The 18,007-nt window shown below is 41.4% G+C and overlaps 1 protein-coding gene across 1 annotated transcript in view; it reads left to right on the plus strand.

The window, feature by feature from the left end:
* Positions 1 to 354: 354 nt before the first annotated feature.
* Positions 355 to 18,007, plus strand: part of LOC149468363 (neuropeptide Y receptor type 2-like) — a 90,057-nt gene continuing 72,404 nt past the window's right edge. Inside the window, exon 1 of the mRNA XM_089670246.1 lies at positions 355 to 595. The gene's annotated coding sequence lies outside the window, so the exon portion shown is untranslated. The remainder of the gene's footprint in view (positions 596 to 18,007) is intronic.

Genomic DNA, 18,007 nt, shown 5'->3' on the forward strand with positions numbered 1-18,007 from the left:
TCCTGAAATATTTTTTTTCTTTTTTGATAGAAAAGATACAAAAGAATCCTGGCATATAAAGATATAAAGCTTATGAATGAATTTTGTCTTTTCCCTAAAGCTGTTGTCTTTTATCTCTGTTCTGTCGTAACACACTTCATTTCATTTTTCCTCCTGACTCTTCCTCTGGCAGTCCCTCTCTTCCAATCCCTCTAAATAAATGTGACTGCATTTTTACATGACTTTGGAGAGTGTGAAATGAGCTGTGCTGCTTAGGGGGCCCTGAGCAGCCCCTTACTGTGCTCAATCTATAATACGCCTTCCCTCCAAGGCTTCATTGCTTATTCCATTATTTCCACACCTGTCAACCACTGCAAATCTAGAGGGTGACAATGGAGAGAAGTATTTAAATGTGCTCCCTAGAGGATAAAACCCATGGCGTGGTTGTACTGTGTGCTGGCAGCATCACCAGAAAGTCCACCTCCCTCTCAATTATGTTCTCTCTCTCTAAGCATCTATACATGCATTCGTCTGTTGGAGTGCACTTCTGTTGGACAGCTGGAGCCAAAGTATTCTTCACTGTGGTCCAGGGAGACAAGAATGTGAATTTCTACAGGTACCTGTCTGCATCTTTTTTTTTTCTTTCTCATATACTTTTATATAGACAGATCTTTCCAGGAAACTACAACCTCTTGACACAACCACATGGAGTAGGGAAAGGAGATGTTCTTTGATCAGAGAAGATAGTAACCTTCTTATTGTCAGTGATTTGTGTTTTGTAATGTTTTTTTTTCCTTTTTTTCTTTTTTCTTCTTTCTTTTTTCATTTCTTTTTTTTTTTTTTTTTTGTAGCAGAAAAGAGTCATAGGTAGTCTCAGGCTAAATATTCTGATATAAAGTATACATATACATATAGGCTTGCAATTTTGTACAATGTATTTGCAAGTGTTTGATAGTTATTTGATTGGTTGTGTTTTCAAGGATGAGAGTACGATAATGTGAAAACCTTTTTTTTTTTTTTTTTTTAGAAAAGTTGGACATATTCATTCATACTTGTATCTATGTTGTTCAGTTGTAGAAATTCACATTCTGTGGAACATTCAACATGTATTGAAGCAGTGCGTAAAGGATTGTCAATATGTTTAATAGCACATTTCAAAGCGAAGAGGCTGTATATAGATTGCAGTCACCAATAGCAAGCTATCAGCTTTTTCGTAGCTAATCTAAATACTGTAAGCTGTAATATGATTGCTACGGGTTATAGCACTTTATACACTTTTATTACATAAGACAACATTTTTTTATCTGCATCTGCTAAATTAATTAGGAAATGTTTGGTTTCCCTTGTATGGTTGCATTGCTTTCAAATAGTTCCTTCATGTTTTGTGAGTACATATGACAGCATGGTATGGTTTTATTACTGCCTTCAGCCAGACTGAAGAGAACAGGTGATATAGTAAAACTTATGTTGGATGGACGTAAATTATGATTTAATAGCAGAGTTGTTCGTGTCACTGGTGAAAATGCATCATATAAAGCTGTGCCACTCATTTACCTTATGAACGGTTCAGTGGCTTTTGATGGCATAAGTCTTTTATGACATATAATCCACAGTGCAGTTGATTAAAGTGTTACTAAACCGAGGACCCTGCATTCACTAAATCTGGTCTCCCACCTACAATACACAGAGTACGGAAATGCAATTATTTCAGTAAATATAAACTGCTAAATACCTTTTCTCATCAGCAGTTAGAGCAGTCTTGTGATTTCTATCAGTGTCCAGCAGAGCACTGGTTAAAGCTTGTATGAAGAGTTTTCATTCTCTTCTCACTGTCCTATGAGGCTGCACAACCCCTGACCCTCTGTCTGGACAGCGCTGATTGGCCCTGTGCTGATCACACCACATATGGTACACACTACCACATGCAATACACACCAAATTGAGCATGTGCAGCTTGTCCCCAAGGCTCTGTTCTATCAGCAGATGAAATGTGGACAGTAGAAGAATAGGGGGGGGAATCAGAGAAGACAGGGTCAAACAGCATTTTTACTTAATTCAGAATATTAACCCCATAAGTTCCACAATGAGTATAACAAGTATGCTTTACTGCATATACAGATCGATTTTACTGTTTTGGTTTTAGTAACACTTTAACTCTGTGGAATAGAAAGCGTGTGGCTAATGCTCATTTGATTTCCATTGCTGAAGTATTTCTAAGGTTATTGCCCTTGGCTAAAGCTGTCTAGCTGCTAAAGGTAAAGAAGACCTGTCAGTAAATGAACACATATGACGATTAGGAAAGTCACAAGTGCATACTTTTTCCAGATGACCTAAAGCTAAACTCCAGTCAGCCATTAAAATATGTGTTGTGCATCCTCCCACTCCCTTACCCCAGATAGTAGGGGGAAAAACCTTACGTCATCTTAGATAGAGTAAGGTAGGGTATAAAGTATAAGAATGCTTACTTTATTCCCCAACAGTTGGCCATTTTACAAACCCACTGATCTTCTCTGATTATGTGACTGTCCCCTGCCAACATCATCACATACAATGGAGGACCAGCATTGTATGTGAGGACGTTGAGGGCCCACCCAAATTCTGAGTGCTGGATGTCAGGTGAGCAAGGAATAAAGTAAGCTACCTCTATACCTCTACTGCACCCTCCTTAAGGCCCCATTCACACCTCTGCGTAGTGCTCATGCGTGTTTTTCACATTTTTCATGCAACATCATCGGGCAGCTAATTCACTTGAATTGCCTGCCCTATGTGCAACAAAAACACCAGAGAGGCTCTTACACCTTTTGTGGGATGTTTGGCATGGTTATTTTTGCTGCATGTTTTGGTGTGTTTTTAATGCACTGTGTCATGTGACAAAATGTGCATCTGCTAGTCACGTTTGGGGTGCCATTAAGAAATAAATGGCACAGCAAGTGCGATGTGTGTTCTTCACGAGTTCCAGGAATGCAAACAAAAATGCTCGTCTGTGTTTGCATTCCCGGAACTAGGCAAGCATTTTATTCTTACTATCTGGGAAGGGAGGAAGGCACAAGATATCCTTTTTTAAAGGATGGACACAGTTCAGATTTGAAGTACTAAAGCCAATTGCTCAACCTCAGAGCCAGGCAGCTAGCATTTTTAATAGGAGAGGTCTGCAGTGGCAGCTGTATGTTTCTATTCTGACAAACTATAGGCACAAAAGGGAAATGGGACATGACCACCTAGTGACACGTCTATTGGTTGCCTGTCATATATGATTGTACACATAGCTCATTAAAACAGAGGTTTATGTGAGTGAAGTGGGGAGGAGGAGGTAGAAGACAATAGCCTGATACTAGGTCATCTCTGGAGAAATAATAGCATTTGGAGATGTTTTCAAACCTGTCAAATCGATCTTCTTCCCCAGAGTATGGTCAGCCAGGGGACGTCAGTTGTTATCTAATATAGACAGAAATATCCTGATTGAAAAATGATTTCCTTATGTCTATAGCCAGTTTTAGCATGGCAAATCTATGTTGATTTGATTAAAACTTAAGAGCTAAACTACTTGAATGCTTTTGATAGCATGCTACTGAGCTACATAACCTCTAGTTGGCCATGACTTCATTAGCAACACATTGAAATCAGTCACCAAGAAATTAAAGTGGAACTAAGTACAGGAATATTTACCTCTGCTCCAATGGACCAATGTCCATGAGGTCTCTCATCGGCTCTGGAATCTTTTTCCCAGCTTTTTCAAGGTGCCAGTCTTTGTCTGTCTTGATTGACTGGCGCGGGATGACCTCACCCACGTGGAAGAAAAATATATTTGAAATATGTTTTTAAAATATTCTTCCCAAATATTTTGCCATATATTTGAAATGCTACAAATTTGGCCATATTCAATATATTTCAAAATATATTTCAATAAATATATATATATATATATATATATATATATATATACAGGTGAAACTCAAAAAAATTAGAATATTGTGCAAAATTTCATTTATTTCAGTAATGCAACTTAAAAAGTGAAACTAATATATGAGATAGACTCATTACATGCAAAGCAAGATAGTTCAAGCCGTGATTTGTCATAATTATGATGATTATGGCTTACACCTCATGAAAACCCTAAATCCACAATCTCAAAAAATGAGAATATTGTGAAAAGGTGCAATATTCTAGGCTCAAAGCGTCCCACTCTAATCAGCTAATTAAGCCATAACACCTGCAAAGGGTTCCTGAGCCTTTAAATGGTCTCTCAGCCTGGTTCAGTAGGAATCACAATCATGGGAAAGACTGCTGACCTGACAGTTGTGCAGAAAACCATCATCGACACCCTCCATAAGGAGGGAAAGCCTCAAAAGGCAATTGCAAAAGAAGTTAGATGTTCCCAAAGTGCTGTATCAAAGCACATTAATAGAAAGTTATGTGGAAGGGAAAAGTGTGGAAGAAAAAGGTGCACAAGCAGCAGGGATGACCGCAGCCTGGAGAGGATTGTCAGGAAAAGGCCATTCAAAAGTGTTGGGGACTTTCACAAGGAGTGAACTGAGGTTGGAGTCAGTGCATCAAGAGCCACCACACACAGACGGATCCTGGACATGGGCTTCAAATGACAAGCCGCTCCTGAACAACAAACAATGTCAGAAGCTTCTTACCTGGGCTAAAGAAAAACAGACCTGGTCTGTTGCTCAGTGGTCCAAAGTCCTCTTTTCTGATGAGAGCAACTTTTGCATTTGGAAACCAAGGACCCAGAGTATGGAGGAAGAATGGAGAGGCACACACTGCAAGATGCTTGAAGTCCAGTGTGAAGTTTCCACAGTCTGTGTTGATCTGGGGAGCCATGTCATCTGCTGGTGTTGGTCCACTGTGCTTCATTAAGTCCAGGGTCAACGCAGCCGTCTACCAGGAGATTTTGGAGCACTTCATGCTTCCTTCCGCAGACGAGCTTTATGGGGATGCTGACTTCATTTTCCAGCAGGACTTGGCACCTGCCCACACTGCCAAAAGCACCAAAACCTGGTTCAATGACCGTGGGATTACTGTGCTTGATTGGCCAGCAAACTCACCTAACCTGAACCCCATAGAGAATCTATGGGGCATTGCCAAGAGAAAGATGAGAGACATGAGACCGAACAACGCAGAAGAGCTGAAGGCCACTATTGAAGCATCCTGGTCTTCCATAACACCTCAACAGTGCCACAGGCTGATAGCTTCCATGCCACACCGCATTGAGGCAATAATTGCTGCAAAAGGGGCCCAAACCAAGTACTGAGTACATATGCATGCTTATACTTTTCAGAGGTCCGACATTGTTCTATGTACAATCCTTGTTTTATTGATTGCATGTAATATTCTAATTTTCTGAGAGTGTGAATTTGGGGTTTTCATGAGGTGTAAGCCATAATCATCACAATTATGACAAATCACGGCTTGAACTATCTTGCTTTGCATGTAATGAGTCTATCTCATATATTAGTTTCACCTTTTATGTTGCATTACTGAAATAAATGAAATTTTGCACGATATTCTAATTTTTTGAGTTTCACCTGTATATACAGTGAGGAACAGAAGTATCTGAACACCCTGCAATTTTGCAAGTTCTCCCACTTAGAAATCATGGAGGGGTCTGAAATTCACATTGTAGGTGCATTCCCACTCCGAGAGACAGAATTTAAAAAAAAATCAGGAAATTACATTCTATGATTTTTAAAGAATTTATTTGTCTTGCACTGCTGAACATAAGTATTTGAACACCTAAGAAACAGCAAGAATTCTGGCTCTCAAAGACCTGTTACGGTGCCTTTAAAAAGTCCACCTCTACTCCACTCATTAATCTAACATAGTAACACCTGTCTGAGCTCTTTAAAGACACCTGTCCACCCCACAGTCAGTAAGACGCCAACTACTACCATGGGCAAGACCAAAGAGCTGTCAAAAGGCACCGGAAACAAAATTGTGGGCCTCCACAAGGCTGGAAAGGGCTACGGGGCAATTGCCAAGCAGCTTGGTGAAAATAGATCAACTGTTGGAGCAATTGTTAGAAAATGGAAGAGGCTAAAGACAACTGTCAGTCTCCCTCGGACTGGGGCTCCATGCAAGATCTCACGTCGTGGGGTATCACTGATGATAAGAAAGGTGAGGAATCAGCCCAGAACTACAAGGGAGGAGCTGGTCAATGACATGAAGAGAGCTGGGACCACAGTTTAAAAGGTCACTGTCGGTAGAACACTACGCCATCATGGTTTCAAATCATGCATTGCACGGAAGCTTCCCCTGCTCAAGTCATCACATGTCCAGGCCCGTCTGAAGTTTGCCAATGACCATCTGGATGATCCAGAGGAGGCATGGGAGAAAGTCATGTGGTCAGATGAGACCAAAGTAGAACTTTTTGGTCTAAACGTCACTCGTTGTGTTTGGAGGAAAAAGAAGGATGAATTGCATCCCAAGAACACCATCCCTACTGTGAAGCATAGGGGTGGTAACATCATGCTTTGCGGGTGCTTTTCTGCGAAGGGGACAGGACGACTGAAATGTATTAAGGAGAGGATGAATGGGGTCATTTATTGTGAGATTTTGAGCAACAACCTCCTTTCCTCAGTCAGAGCATTGAAGATGGGTCGTGGCTGGGTCTTCCAACATGACAACGACCCGAAGCACACAGCCAGGATAACCAAGGAGTGGCTCTGTAAGAAGCATATCAAGGTTCTAGAGTGGCCTAGCCAGTCTCCAGACCTAAATCCAATAGAACATCTTTGGAGGGAGCTGCAACTCTGTGGTGCTCAGCGACAGCCCTGAAACCTGACAGGTCTAGAGGAGATCTGTGTGGAGTGGGCCAAAATCCCTGTTGCAGTGTGTGCAAACCTGGTCAAGAACTACAGGAAACGTTTGACCTCTGTAATTAGAAACAAAGGCTTCTGTACCAAATATTAACACTGATTTTCTCAGGTGTTCAAATACTTATGTTCAGCAGTGCAAGACAAATAAATTCTTTAAAAATCATACAATGTGATTTCCTGAATTTTTTTTTTAATTCTGTCTCTCAGAGTGGGAATGCACCTACAATGTGAATTTCAGACCCCTCCATGATTTCTAAGTGGGAGAACTTGCAAAATCGCAGGGTGTTCAAATACTTCTGTCCCTCACTGTATTCAGAGTAGGACATGGAGGAGAAAGAAGAAGGAACTCACATAGCGTGTAACCATACAAAATCTTTATTCATCCAAATTCATATAAAAATGCTCGCATTGATAAGTGTCACAGCCAACACTAGCATCTCACGCTTCAAACATCAATGGAAAATGAAACAAACAGGTCTATGTATACTCAGACCGCTTTCCAGTGTGTGGTGGCATCCTTAAGACGTCGGATGACGAGACGCATGGGGCGGGGCCTTGGTAGTGACATCACCACACAAGTGGAAAGATGCTACCATCTATGGACTTTTTATTGCTGTCTGTTTCCTTTTTGCAGATGCTAACAGGGAGTTTAACCTTTCCTTATTCCATCCAGAATTAAAAAAAAAATTTTGGATATCAATACACTTCAACCTTCTTTTTTATGAAGTTGAAGTTGGACTTTAACATTTAAATATAGGCAGAAATAAAGTAACCCCTGTTATGACAATGACATCTGATTCTGAGTGGGGAGAATGGGGATTCATATTGAGTTCAGTGCCATCCTCATTTTTTTCCAAAATCCGCAAGTTAGTGACAAAAAAGTGTTCACACTTAAATCTCTGGACTACGGTAGGTCTTCATAGGATTTAACTCATTTTACAAAAAAATGCATTCAAGTATACAGAACATTTCACAGGACACAGATATCCATCCCTATTCCCATTGCACACGTTCCTGGAAAAGGCTCTAAATACTGGATGTTGCAGCAACCACCAGCTGGAGACTGGATCATGCATGTCAAAGTATAAATATTTGCCAACACACCACGGCTCTTCAGATGTGATGTCTGACGAAGGGGTCCTGCGTGACTCCCAAACATTGCACTCTCTTGTTTATGATGTGATCATACTTCAATAATAAAAAGCTGTTTTGGATGCAATCCAAAGATCCGAAGATGCATGCTGTGCTGTCAAATATTTACACTTTGACAGGACACAAGCCTAGTGTATTTAAACCCCATTAGCAGGGTCCTTAAAGTGGAACTACACCATACCTGAGCACCACAAACCAAAAACGCTATTTAATTAAATTTCAATATTCAAATCAAACTCACCCATCCATCCATGTCTCCATGCTTTATTTTTTTGAGAAATCACTTTGAAAAACACTTCTTTAGCATATCTGGCAATGGCCATCTTATGTAAGAAGGGCAGATGATTCATGTAGCATTTGCTTCCTGGAATCCACCTGAAATTAGCTCAGGCATGTAGACAGGAGGTGGTGCTTAGTTGAGAACCCTTCCTTCTCTCCTGAAGACTCCTGGGATGTATGACAGGATTTGCCTAGGCATGGAAACCAGAAAGTAACTGAACAATTCTAAAAACAAGTTTAAAACAAGTAAATATGATGTACTTTCCTCTCTATTTACTAAAGCTAGCAGCACAGAGGTTAAAAATAGTCAATGTTGATTGAGAGAATGAAGTCCTGCTCTAAAGTATATGTAAACTGTAAAAATAAATTTTTCTTTCTTGCTCCCTTTTGGTCCTTTAAATATACCATTGAAAGTATTTTCTTATAGCTGTCCGACAAAAAAAAAGGACCATTCTGTACTTTCTGCTTCTGAACTGTTATCAGTAGCATTTGTACCTACTATCTCAATGGACTACAAAGCACCTCCTCTTTTATGGAAAAGAGGGAGCCGTGTTTTGTAGTCCTAACACAGTGTTATGTAGTCCTCACACACTCATTGTCCTTGGGTGAGGACATTGACGGCTGTCATCCTAGGACAGGAAGTGAATTAATGGTAGGATTAGCATGGTAAAATAAACAAAAAAATTGCCTGGAAATTAAAAACTAATGCTGTCACCACATTTAAGGACAGGTAAGATATAATTAATACATTTTTTGTTCTATGTTTAGATACAATTTAAGCCTGAGCCTGTTAATAGCCATTGTAAATCTTTATTAAGGCAGTAATCTAATGGAATCAGATCATAAAATGCCTGTATAGTATGTGATTGCACAATACACATCTGTGAGTCTGGTTTTTTGAACCACAGTTAAGCTTCATAAACTTTTCATAATTAGTGCTGTAAAGCAGCTACAATAATAACAAATATTTACACAAATGTACAAGAGAATAAAATAGAATCAGTGTGGAGCAAAACATACCTAGGCTATAATGTCCAGGAGGTAAATTGGTTACATTACATCTCCTAAGGAGAGAAGATCAATATCATGTTTGATGTCTATCAAATCATGATTTCACTCTGTTTATGTTGGTTGTTGCACTGTAAAATGTAGTCATCTGGAAATATTAATATCGTTAGAAAACCTGACACAGAGAGTGTCCGCTGAAATATCATAAACACTTCAGAACCCCTACATAAAACTGCCCAGCTCTCTTGATTAGGCGAGGGTTGACCCAGTAACACCCACTAGAAGGTTCACAAAAACGTCTGCAGTTGGCAGCTGCTCTTTTTCCATCTGAACCATGCCAGAGTGCTAAGAGTAATTTCTGAGTGCCAGTGAGCCTGTCAGTCTTGGCCTTACCTTGAGAGTATTAGACTCTGCACAGGAACTAACAACCAGGCAAGCCTTGTTAAGTACATTTCACTTTTAATCTTGTTTATTTAAAGTTCCACTCACGCTGTCAAGAAATTGCTGTCAAAAAATAAAAGTCAGCAGCTACAAAAACTGTAGCTGCTGACTTTTAAAAAACACACACTCACCTGACCCTCGGTCCCGTGGTGTGTCCCCGGTAGCCCATTTTACTGGCCTACTTCTCTCCCTGGACACTAGCATCTTCAGTGTGGGCACCTGGCTGTGACAGCTTGCGGCTTCACAGCTAGCTACCTACTGCGCATGCACGAGTAGCGCTGCGCTTCCTGAATGGTTCTGTAGTCTTCTGGGACCTGTCACATGTTCCAAAAGACTACGGGGAGGGAAGACACCTTCCACTTCCTGGCGCCTAGGCAATTGGAGCGGAAGTGGGAGCGGAAGTGGGAGCAGATACCTGTCAACTTGGGGTACCCACTCCCCCCCAAAGGTACCAATCCTTAATGGGGAGCAGGAGACTAGTATTTAAAGCAGAACTTTCCCTTTTGGGTGGAGCTCCGCTTTAAGTGCCTGAGTTTGACTTGGTATCAGGCTCTTGGAATCTACTGTACAGTCTGTGCAGCAAAACTCAGAAAGTGGGAGAAAAATTTAGCACAAGGAGCCAGTCAGGTGTGCTTCAATGCAAGGTGTCATACAAATAGGAGGAGAGCAGAGTGACATAGAGATGAGCTTATCAGCCTACTGCTTATCCTTTCACAGTCCAGTCACAGATTGGGGTGGGGATGGAACATGTCAGTGAAAGTAAACCTGAGAAATATTGAGCCCCTTCCTTGCTATACAGGACTCTGCTGTGTCCCCCACTGGCACTCCTGGCTCCCCCCCCACTGGATGCCAAGCAAGCTGCTTGCTCTGGGGGCACTCATGCATGCTCGCTCCTGAGCTGCCTCTGTATGTCCATAAGACTCACAGAACATGGATCAGCCCCGCACCCCGCTCCCTCCTCCAGTCCTTCAGCTTCTGCCTCTAAGCCAGCAGTTCTCAACCTGTGGGTCGCGACCCCTTTGGGGGTCGAACGCCCCTTTCACGGGGGTCGCCTAAGACCATCGGAAAACACATATTTCCGATGGTCTTAGGAACCAAGACACCGCTGTCAAGACACGTGTCAATCACACCTGGGCACGCCCCCATCTCCGTGTAGGGGGATTTAACTCCCTCTGCCTTCGCTGATTGGTAGACCGGTTCGTCCCTGATTGGTCGGGTTTTGTGCCGGAAAGCGCAGCTGTTCGAAGCAGAGGATTAGTGCGGAGATCTCCCGCCGCTCCGATCATTCCGAAGTTTCCCGCCCTGAACGACCCGACCGGCCGACCCCATGAACTGCCTGAACGTGGCCGATGTCATGCCCGGATCACCCAACAAGATCGGGGCAGATCCAGGTTAGTGTCTACCCCATCGTACAGTGGGAGGGGCTCTCATTGTACCCCGCCCCAGATAAATTATTATGGGGGGGCAGATATATAATTTATGGGGGTGATAAATTATTATAGAGGGGGAGAAGGGCAGACAAACTATCATTTGGGGGGGCATTTTTATAGGGATGAGGGGCAGATTATTTGGGGGGGTAATCATCATTATTGGGGGCAGATTTATTTTTATTGAGGTGTTAGGTCATTATAGAGGGGAGTGGAGTATTCATCATTATTGGGGGGCAGATTTATTTTTATGGGGGTGATAGGTCATTATAGAGGGGGGTGGGGTAATCATCATTATTGGGGGGCAGATTTATTTTTATGGGGGTGATAGGTCAGTATAGAGGGGGATGGGTAATCATCATCATTGGGGGCAGATGCATTTTTATGGGGGTGATAGATCATTATAGAGGGGGTGGGGTAATCATCATTATTGGGGGCAGATGTATTTTTATGGGGGTGATAGGTCGTTATGGGGTGGGGTAATCATCATTATTGGGGGCAGATGTATTTTTATGGGGGTGATAGGTCATTATGGGGTGGGGTAATCATCATTATTGGGGGCAGATGTATTTTTATGGGGGTGATAGGTCATTATAGAGGGGGTGGGGTAATCATTATTGGGGGGCAGATGTATTTTTATGGGGGTGATAGGTCTTTATTGAGGGGGTTGGGGTAATTATTAGGGGGCAGATGTATTTTGATGGGGGTGATAGGTCATTATAGAGGGGAGTGGGGTAATCATCATTATTGGAGGCAGATGTATTTTTATGGGGGTGATAAAAATATTTCACAATATATACATATTGTTTTTGTGATTCAATTTGTAACAATGAAAATATATCCTGCATATCAGATATTTACATTACGATTCATAATAATAGCAAAATTACAGTTATGAAGTAGCAACGAAAATAATTTTATGGTTTGGGGTCACCACAACATGAGGAACTGTATTAAAGGGTCGCGGCATTAGGAAGGTTGAGAACCACTGCTCTAAGCCAATGAAATGGAGAAAGCCTAGAGAACCTTGGCTTGCGACCACATTGCAGGATAGTGATAGGGCTCAGTTGAATATAAAGGAGGGCTGGGGGAGTTGGAGCTGTACTCAGAAGGTTTTTTAACCTACGTGCCTAAATTGTATAAACGTAAAAAAAAAACTTCTGCCTTTACAAACACTTTAAGTTTGCTTCAGTTTACTTATTTCAAATCCGCATTATGAAGTATTACATTATTGTAAGATATTTCATCGACATATTTTATTTGAACAAGGGCACATAGCTGCTTTACCTGATAATAAAACCAAACTAATAATCCCCCCCAAAACTTAATGTTTCAAGAAGTGAGCTATGTTTTCATAAATGATTGTTAATAAAATATCTGACCGTGCAACCATTAAATTGAGAATGATTCTTTTTACATGAAATTGTTTGGATTTGTTTACCTTTAATTATAATAGTATTAGTTTGTGTTAGCACAGTAGGACGCATGATTGCATGACTGGACCATGTAAACAAGCTGTGGAGCTGTATATGTCAGACAAGGTAAGCAGTACTGTACACACGCATTGTCTGTGTGACAAGGGGAAATATTAGTGTAGATGTAGACGTACTGACTAGAGTGCAAAGATCAGAGCTGATAGTGATGTTACCCACAGCAGCCAAAAAGCTATTGCTATATTAAAAAAATAATTCTTAATTGAGTTATGACACTTTAAAAATCACAATGCCTGGATAGAAAAATAAGCCTTGAACATTTCGACTTGTAGTCTTTCAGTACTAAATTTTCAGTTTTGACTGGTGCGTACTTTTAAAGGATAAATTGGTACCTCCAGCTCCCACTCAGCCACTACAAAGGTATCACTGTCTTGCAGTTAGCTTTCAAATTTGTGTTTTCATTCCACATTCTAAACACCATTAAAAGAAGTTGTATAATCAGATTGTAAGATCCATTTTCTGTTTTTCAGCACACCCCTGTACACATAACCAGCTCCATAAAGGCATGGTTTCATTAATCTGATGCGGTACTCGAGAGGTCTACATAAAGCTTGGCCTCTAACCTATTCAACACATTTAGGGTGGAATGTAACTATAAAGGAGATTGTACAATCAGATTGTAACCTGTGTGGTGAGCTTAGGACAAATGTACCGTTCCAACCTTGTGGCAACAGTTTGAAGAAGACCCTATTCTCTTCCAGCATGACTGTATCTCTGTACACAAAACAGCTCCACAAAGGCATGGTTTGATGGGTTTGATGTGGAGGAGCTTCTGAGGCTTACATAGAACCTAGACTTCAACCCTATTGGACTCCTTTTGGGGTAAATTGGAATGCCAATTTTTAGCCAGTTCTTTGTTTGATATAAATACCCCACCTCACAAATGCTTTTCTGGCTTCCCACAGATACATTCCAAAATCATATGATAGTAACAAAGGGGAAGGGTAACACCACATGCCCATGGCTTTGGATGTCTAACACGCTCATATACTGTAGGTGTGATGATCAAATGTCTACAGGCTTTTTCAATATAGTATATAGTATGTACACATAGGGCAGTGGTTCTCAAACATTGTTAGCCAAGCCTCCCATTGGAATCAGTTGAATTTTCATTCCCCTCTCTGTCCAACCCATACATATTTTATAACCTAAAAAGTGCAGTTACTCGGCAAGAAGAGAAAGTGTCATTTACTATATAAGCAGTTGCAGTGCACTCAGGGCTGTGGTTAAGGAAGTACCACCTGTCCTCCTGCAAAGGGCCCAATGCGAGCAGGGGGGCCCAGGTAGCTTGGTGAATCAGATGCGGGCGGGGGGATGATCGACAAGGCGTGGGGGGGGGCAATTATTGGAACCGATCCCCTATATGGATCTCTCCTAGTTCTGCTTTAAAGGTAAGAAAAGCATATCCTTCTATAGTGTGCATTTGCCTCAATCCAAAGCACTGAGTGTGATTCCTGTCTGCAGTCTTGTTCCTCTGCTATCTATATGAGTAATTTCTGCCAGGTTATGCTGATTCTAAGGTATGAAAGGGGACAAGGAGGGGGCCTGTAGCACACAGCCTGTGATTGACAGCTTCAGCTGTCCTTGTTTTCCTATATATATTGTATAGAGGGAGGTGTAACCCTTCCCTCAACTCAGGTCTCAAATTACACTCCGCTTCACTCTCTGGGCTGTGCAGTGTGTGACATTAGATCCCTGCCCCCCCCTGCTTCTGGAAGTTTAGAAAAGCTGTATAAATTCTGCACTTTAAATGAATGTAAAAAAAAAGGTTAAAAAGGAGGTTATGATTTATCTCTGTGTATCACCTGGGGCCAGTCACTTCATTGGGTATATGTAAGGGTTTACAACCACTTTAAGAGTGACCATACAAATAGCAATTTATTGGCAAATTTTAATAATTTCTCATTTGCAAAAGCCATTGAACATGTCAAGGAAAGCTACCACCAGTAGTTTCATTTGCTTTGCTGCAATAAAAACTGGTGATGGTAGTTTACTTTGGTCTGTTTGGTCATATTTGTTGAAAGGTGTTTACTTGCCTAAAAAATGTATGTAAGACTAACAAGCTGCTCAAGACATCGGAGGTTAGTCAGAGGTGCAAGCATGTTCCAGCCATCTTCAGGGCAGCAGATTTCTAAAAACCTGCAGATTGCCACATAAACGTCCAAGGGCAGTCAGCATATTTATGTCAATGCAGAGAGAAGGGGAAAGAGGTAAGTGATTTTAGCAAAGGAGCTGAGTGTATGTTCTTATAAAAGGCATCAGGCCATCACCATAGACATCAGATCCTGTTTCATTTGCACCTTATGTCTATGGGATACTTGACAAACCAGATGCAGAAAAGACATTCCGGGTTTTATAGTTAAATTGCTCAGAAAATCTACAAGCATGCTGGTCAATTAATGTTATCACTAAGCCTAAAGAAAGTGTTTGTGTAAGCTGGCAATTCACTGAATCTGTAAAATTATCATTTCACTGCACAGGTGTTTGCAATTGAAAAGAGAGCGCATAGTAAGTGAGATCATTATGTTCAGTTTTTTGTGATCATTTTTGAAGGATTTGCATGTTTTAACTTCTTCTTGTCAACAGTACGCATATATGCGGCCTCTCGGCAGGTGGGCCTTGACACTGAAAAGCTGCATATATGCGTACCAAAATGTAACAAACCTGCGCCAACAGCACACCCTGCATTACTTGCGATCAGGAGCTTTCCGATCATGTGACCACTCTGACAGCCAATCTTGGCAGTCACATGATCAGAAACCCTTAAGGGGTTGACATTAAGAGGTTAACAGTCCATTTCTGTTTTTGACTCCATCAGGTTATGGCACAGAGATCTTCTTGTTATAGGGAGCAGCTTGGAGAACTAAAATGCCTCAATCTAAATCTAATTTGAATGGCACCCAGAGCACAAATACACTATGAGCCAGCCAGTAGTGCAGTGCATCACAACACATGGCATTTTTATTTGGACTTTACAGATTTTCAAAAGGAAAACTAAAAGGAAAACTTTAATTTTTAAACTGATTAAATACATCTATGTTTAAAAAATATTAAATCAAATATTTAAGCACCCATGGTACTTTTTTTTCAAAACATTCTGGGAATTCTAAACAGAGGGAACAGCAATAGCTTTGAGACTGCCTCTCTCTAATTGAAATGCCATCTGCAGTTGCACAGAGTGGGGAGAAGGGGGCGTGCTTCTGTTCATTCAGCTTGTTGAAATGTGGGCCTCATATTACTCTTTTTAACAAATGGGATTTTTTCAGTAATGTAGTTAAGGTTAGCCTGCTGCCCAGCAACTCAACCTGCTGAAAATAGTAAATGTGCTATATTTATATGAAATGTATGGACAAAATATTTTAAGAAAGATCTTTTGTTCTTCCTTTCCTTCAGAGGTCAATGTGCATGAAGCACTTAGTCCGGCTTTGCTGTGCTGTGGATTCTGATCTAGCATGGTGGTTGACACTGGTGTCCGACCATGCTGCTTAGTAGAAGATACAGTGCTTAGCATAAATGAGTATGTCCCTTTTGAAAAGTAAGATTTTAATCAATATCTCCATGAACACAAGAACAGTTTCCAACATTTTGACAAGTGTAATTTTATAGAACATGTGTTTAGCTCATTACATGAAAGTAAGGTTAATAATATAACTTAGATTTCTCAAATTAGTTTATGCAAAAATGAATAAACCCCACAACAAAAACTACTCCATCTAGTATTTTGTATGACCTTCATGATTTGTAAGGACAGCACCAAGTCTTCTAGGCATGGAATGAACAAGTTGACGACATATGGCAACATCTATCTTTTTTCAATCTTCAAGAATGACCTTTTTTTAGAGCCAGGATGCTGGATGGAGAGTGATGCTCAATTTATCTCTTCAGAATTCCCCATAGGTATTCAATTGGGTTCAGATCAGGAGACATACTTGGCCACTGAATCACTTTCACCCTGTTCTTCAGAAATGCAACAATGGCCTTAGATGTGTGTTCTGGATCATTGTCATGTTGGAAAAGTGCACAATGACCAAGGGCATGGAGGGATGGTAGCATCTTCTTTTTCAATATAGAGCAGTACATCTGTGAATTCATGATACCATCAATGAAATGCAGCTCCCCGACACCAGCAGCACTCATGCAGCCCCACAGAAGGACACTGCCACCATCATGTTTCTTTGTAGGCACCATGTATTTTTCTTTGTACTCCTCACCTTTGCGACACCACACAATTTTGAAGCCATCAGTTCCAAAAACATTTATCTTGGTCTCCTCACTCCAGAGTACAGAATCCCAGTAGTCATCTTTTTTTTTAGCATGGGCCTTGGGAAATTCTAGGGGGATTTTTTTGTGCATGGGCTTTATGTAACGTACCTGGTGGTGGAGCCTGATGTGGAGAGAGGGTGTCCTCTTACCACTCCCGTTCGGGACCACTGATAGGGTAGACAGGAAGTAACGAGCTGGGAGGGGCACGGGTGCCTGACGGGTCTGCGGTGACAGCTGGCAGGTGAAGACCCGAAATACCAGGATGCAGGTAGCAGAATGCAGGTGAGCAGGTGCAGCAGAGAGGTGTAGCTGAGATGCAGATGACCGTGTCAGCTGGAAGCCAAGGATAGCCGCAGGCAGTGTAGAATAGTCAGGCAGGCCGGGTCAGGATCGATTGGACGGATCAGGTACGGAGGAGTAGGCAAGCGGATAGTCAAAGGGAGAGCCGGGTCAGTGCAGGTGGAGTTCAATCGTCGTCAGAGTCAGACAGTGGATCACAGGAGTCAAGATACAGGTAACAGGAAGTAGAAGACCAGAAGGCACCATTCTGTTTGTAGCAGGGGTTTAAATAGCCCACCTGTGCACGTCAGCACGTGCACGTGTGCGCAACTGCGACATTCTTCTTCCCTGACACTTTAGGAGAGGCTTCTTTCATAGACGACACCCATGCATGCCATTCCTCTGCAGTGTATGCCATATTGTGCCATGGGAAACAATCACCCTAGTTTGGCTTTCTACTTCTTTAGCTAACTGCAGTGAACTTGCATGGCAATTTTCTTCAACCCTTCTCATCAGAAGACACTCCTGTCTGAGGTGTTATCTTCCGTGAATGGCCTGGATGTCTCTGAGATAGTTGCAGTTCCATCTTTGTTAAATTTTTTTATCACTTTTGCTACAGTATTCTGACTGATAAATAAAGCTTTGTTGATCTTTTTCTAGCCTTCACCTTTCTTGTGTAAAGAAATTATTTTCTTTCCCAGACCTTGTGACATTTCTCTTCCATGTGGTGCCATTGCTCACAGCATGAAATGGGAAAGGGTTCTCTTTGTTAAGTAACACCCTTTTATAATCAACTGTCCGCTGGACACCTGTTTAATGAATAATTAGACTCACCTGTAGTTGAATTCTTGTTAATTAGGATTTT

The sequence above is a fragment of the Staurois parvus genome, unplaced genomic scaffold, assembly GCF_062004578.1.
Source record: "Staurois parvus isolate SC_StPar_1 unplaced genomic scaffold, SC_StPar_1.0 ptg000088l, whole genome shotgun sequence".
Taxonomy (NCBI): Eukaryota; Metazoa; Chordata; class Amphibia; order Anura; family Ranidae; genus Staurois; species Staurois parvus.